Raw genomic sequence first — 7342 nt, forward strand, 5'->3', positions numbered from 1 at the left:
TTGGTGACTTCCCTGAGATTTCAGAGAATTGGGGAGGAGAATTGATCTCTCTTCTTCCTCGTTCTTGCTTGGGCACTTTTACTTTTCTTGTTTTGAGTTTTGGGTGTGAAGAATTGAGGAAATTCTGTCTCAATCTCCATTCAAAATCTCTTTGATTTCATTTCTGCATAATTGAATTCAAACACATTTCCTTTACTGCTTCTTCTTCAATTTCTTCTTAATTGCTTTGTGACCTTGGATCTGGGAAGGCAATTGAGATCTAGGCTTAGCTACCTAGTCTCTGGAGTCCTGAGGTCACAATTTACTCTTGGTTCTTCTGTGAACCTTTGCTGCATTTAATTTCCTTCTGTTTGAGTTCTAATTGCTTCTAATTCAATTTCTGTTCTATTGATTGTTGCAATTCAATTTCTCTTGCTTAAATTCTGAAATCCCTGTCCTCAAATCCCTTTTACATTCAAGCAATTTATATTCCTTGCAATTTAAGTTACTGCAATTTACATTTCTTGCACTTTAAGTTTCAGTCATTTACTTTCTTGTTCTTTAAGATTCTGCAAGTTTACTTTCCTGCTCTTTAATTTACTGCAATTCTCCCCTCTCCCTTTACATTCCGAGCAATTTAGCTTCTGTTAAATACAAACCACTCAACAAAAACTTAATTCGCTTGACTAAATCAACCACTAAACTAAAATTGCTCAATCCTTCAATCCCTGTGGGATCGACCTCACTCATGTGAGTTATTATTACTTGATGCGACCCGGTACACTTGCCGGTGAGTTTTGTGTCGGATCGTTTTCCGCACATCATACATGAATTGGTTATTTGCAACCATTTCAATTAGTTCTTGAGCTTCTGCAGGCGTCTTCTTCAGATGAAGAGATCCTCCAGCAGAGCTATCCAATGACATCTTGGACAGTTCAGACAGATCATCATAGAAAATACCTATGATGCTCCATTCAGAAAGCATGTCAGAAGGACATTTTCTGATCAATTGTTTGTATCTTTCCCAAGCTTCATAGAGGGATTCTCCTTCCTTCTGTCTGAAGGTTTGGACTTCCACTCTAAGCTTACTCAATTTTTGAGGTGGAAAGAACTTTGCCAAGAAGGCATTGACTAGCTTTTCCCAAGAGTTCAGGCTTTCTTTAGGTTGTGAGTCCAACCATATCCTAGCTCTGTCTCTTACAGCAAAAGGGAATAGCATAAGTCTATAGAACTCAGGGTCAACCCCATTAGTCTTGACAGTGTCACAGATTTGCAAGAACTCAGCTAAAAACTGATGAGGATCTTCCAGTGGAAGTCCATGGAACTTGCAATTCTGTTGCATTAGAGAAACTAATTGAGGCTTAAGCTCAAAGTTGTTTGCTCCAATGGCAGGGATAGAGATGCTTCTCCCATAGAAGTCGGGAGTAGGTGCAGTAAAGTCACCCAGCACCTTCCTTGCATTGTTGGCATTGTTGTTGTTTTTGGCTGCCATGGGTTCTTCTTCTTTGAAGACTTCTGTTAGGTCCTCTACAGAGAGTTGTGCCTTAGCTTCTCTTAGCTTTCGCTTCAAGGTCCTTTCAGGTTCAGGATCAGCCTCAACAAGAATGCTTTTGTCTTTGCTCCTGCTCATATGAAAGAGAAGAGAACAAGAAAAGATGAAATCCTCTATGTCACAGTATAGAGATTCCTTGAGGTGTCAGAGGAAAAGAAAAATAGAAGGAAGAGGGAGAAGAATTCGAACTTAGTCAGATAGAGTTCGAATTGTGCATTGAGGAGGAGTGGTACTCCATAAATAGAAGGATGTGAGAAGAGGGGAAGAAATTTTCGAAAATTAAGTAAAAGATTTTAAAAACATTTTGATTGATAATTTTCGAAAACAAAAAGTGGGAAAGAAATCAAGTGATTTTTGAAAAATATTTTGAAATAAGAAATTAAAAAGATATGATTGAAAACTATTTTGAAAAAGATTTGATTTTGAAAATTAATGACTTGGCTAACAAGAAAAGATATGATTCAAACATTAAACCTTTCTCAATAGAAAAGGCAACTTACTTGAAATGTTGAATCAAATCATTAATTGTTAGCAAGTATCTTTGAAAAAGGAAAGGAATTGATTTTGAAAACATTTGATTTGAAGAGATATGATTTGAAAAAGATTTGATTTTGAAAAATTTTGAAAACTTAAAAAAAAATTTGACTTGAAAACAGAATCTTCCCTCTTGTGCCATCCTGGCGTTAAACGCCCAGAATGGTATCCATTCTGGCGTTTAACGCCCAAAATGCTACCCTTTTGGGCGTTAAACGCCCAACCAGGTATCCTGGCTGGCGTTTAAATGCCAGTTTTCCTTCTTCACTGGGCGTTTTGAACGCCCAGCTTTTTCTGTGTAATTCCTCTGCTGCATGTACTGAATCTTCAGTTCTCTGTATTATTAACTTGAAAATAGAACCAAGATCAAATAAACAATGCATGCAAGACACCAAACTTAAAATAAGACACTGGACTCAAATAGGAAACATAAAATAAATTTTTTGGTTTTTATGATTTTGTAATTTTTTTGGACTTTTCGAAAATTAAGTGGAAAAGAAAATAAAGGTATCAAAATTCTTAATGAGAACTCCAGGAATCATGCAATGTTAGTCTAAAGCTTTAGTCTAAAGAAATTAGACATGGGTAGCCAAGCTTCAGCAGGACATTGCATTCAAGAGCTAAATTGATGAGAATCAATCAGCCTTGGTGATAATAAGAACATCACCTTGAAACACTAGAATTCATTCTTAAGAACTCTGAAGATAAATACCTAATCTAAGCAACAAGATGAACCGTCAGTTGTCCAAACTCAACAATCCCCGGCAACGGCGCCAAAAACTTGGTGCACGAAATTGTGATCATCAATGGCGCCATCAACATGGTACGCACAATTGCAATCTCAACTCTTTATCACAACTTCGCACTACTAACCAGCAAGTGTACTGGGTCATCCAAGTAATAAACCTTACGCGAGTAAGGGTCGATCCCACAGAGATTGTTGGTATGAAGCAAGCTATGGTCACCTTGTAAATCTTAGTCAGGCAGACTCAAATGGGTATAGATGATGAATAAAACATAAAGATAAAGATAGAGATACTTATGCAATTCATTGGTGAGAACTTCAGATAAGCGAATGGAGATGCTTTGTCCCTTCCGTCTCTCTGCTTTCCTACTGTCTTCATCCAATCCTTCTTACTCCTTTCCATGGCAAGCTGTATGCAAGGGTTTCACCGTTGTCAGTGGCTACCTCCCATCCTCTCAGTGGAAATGTTCAACGCACCCTGTCACGGCACGGCTATCCAGCTGTCGGTTCTCGATCATGTCGGAATAGAATCCAGTGATTCTTTTGCGTCTGTCACTAACGCCCCACAATCGCGAGTTTGAAGCTCGTCACAGTCATTCAATCATTGAATCCTACTCAGAATACCACAGACAAGGTTTAGACCTTCCGGATTCTCTTGAATGCCGCCATCAATTCTAGCTTATACCACGAAGACTCTGATCTCACGGAATGACTGGCTCGTTTGTCAGGCGAGCGCTCAGTTGTCAGGCGAGCGCTCAGTTGTCAGGCGAGCAGCAACCATGCGTCGTGTATCAGGAATCCAAGAGATATCCACCCAATCTAAGGTAGAACGGAGGTGGTTGTCAGTCACACGTTCATAGGTGAGAATGATGATGAGTGTCACGAATCATCACATTCATCAAGTTGAAGAACAAGTGATATCTTGGAACAAGAACAAGCTGAATTGAATAGAAGAACAATAGTAATCGCATTAATACTCGAGATACAGCAGAGCTCCACACCTTAATCTATGGTGTGTAGAAACTCCACCGTTGAAAATACATAAGAACAAGAGTGATCATTGGCATCGGCCCCAAAGAGGGAACCAGAAGAACCAAGATGAAAATACAATAGCAAAAGGTCCTATATATAGAGAACTAGTAGCCTAGGGTTTACAAAGATGAGTAAATGACATAAAAATCCACTTCCGGGCCCACTTGGTGTGTGCTTGGGCTGAGCATTGAAGCATTTTCGTGTAGAGACTCTTCTTGGGGTTAAACGCTAGCTTTTGTGCCAGTTTGGGCGTTTAACTCCCACTTTGGTGCCAGTTCCGGCGTTTAACGCTGGGAATTCTGAAGGTGACTTTGAATGCCGGTTTGGGCCATCAAATCTTGGGCAAAGTATGGACTATCATATATTGCTGGAAAGCCCAGAATGTCTACTTTCAACGCCGTTGAGAGCGCGCCAATTGGGCTTCTGTAGCTCCAGAAAATCCACTTCGAGTGCAGGGAGGTCAGAATCCAACAGCATCTGCAGTCTTTTTAGTCTCTGAATCAGATTTTTGCTCAAGTCCCTCAATTTCAGCCAGAAAATACCTGAAATCACAGAAAAACACACAAACTCATAGTAAAGTCCAGAAAAGTGAATTTTAACTAAAAACTAATAAAAATATACTAAAAACTAACTAAATCCTACTAGAAACATACTAAAAACAGTGCCAAAAAGCGTACAAATTATCCGCTCATCAAATATGCATTTCTGGGAGAAGGTGATACCTTTCTTGTAATCATAAGCTCTACCTTAGAGTCACAGGAAGAGGAAGCACTAATTCAAGTGCTAAGGACACACAGGATAGCTCTTGGGTGGTCCATCAGTGATCTTAAGGGCATTAGCCCAGCCAGATGCATGCACAAGATTCTATTGGAAGGTGACGCCAAGCCAGTGGTTCAACCACAAAGGCGGCTGAATCCAGTCATGAAGGAAGTGGTGCAAAAGGAGGTCACTAAATTACTAGAGGCTGGGATCATTTATCCTATTTCTGATAGCCCCTGTGTAAGCCCTGTCCAAGTTGTCCCTAAGAAAGGTGGCATGACAGTAGTTCCTAATGAAAAAAATGAACTAGTTCCTACAAGAACAGTTATAGGGTGGCGTATGTGTATTGATTATAGAAGGCTCAATACAGCTACCAGAAAGGACCATTTTCTTTTACCATTCATAGACCAGATGCTGGAAAGACTAGCAGGTCATGAATACTACTGCTTCCTGGATGGATATTCAGGTTATAATCAAATTGCAGTAGATCCCCAGGATCAAGAGAAAATAGCATTAACATGTCCATCTGGAGTATTTGCATACAGAAGGATGCCATTTGGCTTGTGCAATGCACCTGCAACCTTTCAAAGGTGCATTCTCTCAATTTTCTCTGATATGGTGGAAAAATTTCTGGAAGTATTCATGGATGACTTTTCAATATTTGGAGACTCATTCAGCTCCTGTCTTGACCATCTAGCACTTGTTCTAAAAAGGTGCCAAGAGACTAACTTAGTTTTAAATTGGGAAAAATGTCACTTTATGGTGACTGAAGGAATTGTCCTTGGGCACAAAATCTCGAACAGGGGAATAGAGGTGGATCAAGCTAAGGTAGATGTAACTGAAAAATTACCACCACCAGCCAATGTTAAGGCAATTAGAAGCTTTCTGGGGCATGCAGGATTCTATACGAGGTTTATAAAGGATTTTTCAAAAATTGCCAAACCTCTAAGTAATCTGCTAGCTGCTGACACGCCATTTATCTTTGATAAGGAGTGTCTGCAGGCATTTGAGACTCTGAAAGCTAAGCTGGTCACAGCACCAGTCATCTCTGCACCAGACTGGACATTACCATTTGAATTAATGTGTGACGCCAGTGACCATGCCATTGGTGCAGTGTTGGGACAAAGGCATGACAAGCTTCTGCACGTCATTTACTATGCCAGTCGTGTTTTAAATGATGCACAGAAGGATTACACAACCACAGAAAAAGAGTTGCTTGCAGTGGTTTACGCCATTGACAAGTTTAGATCCTATTTAGTAGGATCAAAAGTGATTGTGTACACTGATCATGCTGCTCTTAAATATCTACTCATAAAGCAGGATTCAAAACCCAGACTCATCAGATGGGTGTTACTTCTGCAAGAGTTTGATATAAAAATAAGAGACAGAAAAGGAGCAGAGAACCAAGTAGCAGATCACCTGTCCCGAATAGAACCAGTAGAAGGGGCGTCCCTCCCTTTTACTGAGATCTCTAAAACCTTTCCGGATGAGCAACTCTTTGCCATCCAGGAAGTGCCATGGTTTGCAGACATTGCAAACTACAAGGCAGTGAGGTTCATACCCAAAGAGTACAGTAGGCAGCAATCAAAGAAATTGATCACAGATGCAAAGTACTATCTTTGGGATGAACCATATCTCTTCAAGAGATGTGCAGATGGAGTAATTTGTAGATGTGTGCCTAAAGAAGAAGCGCAGAAGATCCTATGGCATTGCCATGGATCACAATATGGAGGACATTTTGGAAGTGAGCGAACAGCCACGCGAGTCCTCCAATGTGGCTTCTACTGGCCTACTCTCTATAAAGATTCCCGAGTGTTTGTACTTAATTGTGACAGTTGCCAAAGATTTGGTAATCTGCCTCACAGTTATGCCATGCCTCAATAAGGGATCTTGGAGATTGAGTTGTTTGATGTATGAGGTATTGACTTCATGGGGCCTTTCCCACCGTCATACTCAAACACTTATATTCTGGTGGTAGTGGATTATGTATCCAAATGGGTGGAAGCTATTGCTACACCCACTAATGACACTAAGACAGTGTTAAAATTCCTCCAGAAATACATCTTCAACAGATTTGGCACCCCTAGAGTACTAATCAGTGATGGGGGCACTCATTTCTGCAATAAACAGCTTTACTCTGCTTTGGTTCGTTATGGAGTTAGCCACAGGGTGGCCACTCCATATCACCCACAGACAAATGGACAAGCTGAAGTCTCAAATAGAGAACTCAAAAGAATCCTAGAACGGACTGTGATTAACCGTAGAAGGGATTGGGCAAGAAGCTTGGATGATGCTCTGTGGGCATACAGAATAGCATTCAAGACCCCTATAGGGACCTCTCCATACCAGCTTGTGTATGGAAAGGCATGTCATTTGCCAGTGAAACTGGAACATAAGGCCTACTGGGCAACCATATTCCTGAACCTTGATGCCAAGTTAGCTGGAGAAAAAGGATTGCTCCAGTTAAATGAGCTAGAGGAATTTAGACTCAATGCTTTCGAGAATGCAAAAATTTACAAAGAGAAAGCAAAAAGATGGCATGATAAGAAATTGTCATCCAGAGTCTTTGAGCCAGGGAAGAAAGTTCTGCTATTTAATTCTATGCTCAGATTATTCCCAGGGAAATTGAAATCCCAGTGGAGAGGTCCATATATGATTACAAGTGTGTCACCATGTGGATACGTAGAGCTTTAGGATAATGATTCTAACAAAAAGTTCATTGTTAATAGACAAAGAGTTAA

General features: G+C 40.2%; 1 non-coding gene across 1 annotated transcript; it reads left to right on the forward strand.

The window, feature by feature from the left end:
- The first annotated feature begins 958 nt into the window (after nt 1-958).
- LOC130983789 (small nucleolar RNA R71) lies at nt 959-1066 on the forward strand. The gene has a single exon (XR_009087765.1). It is a non-coding gene; the product is annotated as a small nucleolar RNA R71 (small nucleolar RNA).
- Nucleotides 1067-7342: the final 6276 nt, after the last annotated feature.

This window comes from Arachis stenosperma, chromosome 5 (genome assembly GCF_014773155.1).
Source record: "Arachis stenosperma cultivar V10309 chromosome 5, arast.V10309.gnm1.PFL2, whole genome shotgun sequence".
In the NCBI taxonomy this organism is placed as follows: Eukaryota; Viridiplantae; Streptophyta; class Magnoliopsida; order Fabales; family Fabaceae; genus Arachis; species Arachis stenosperma.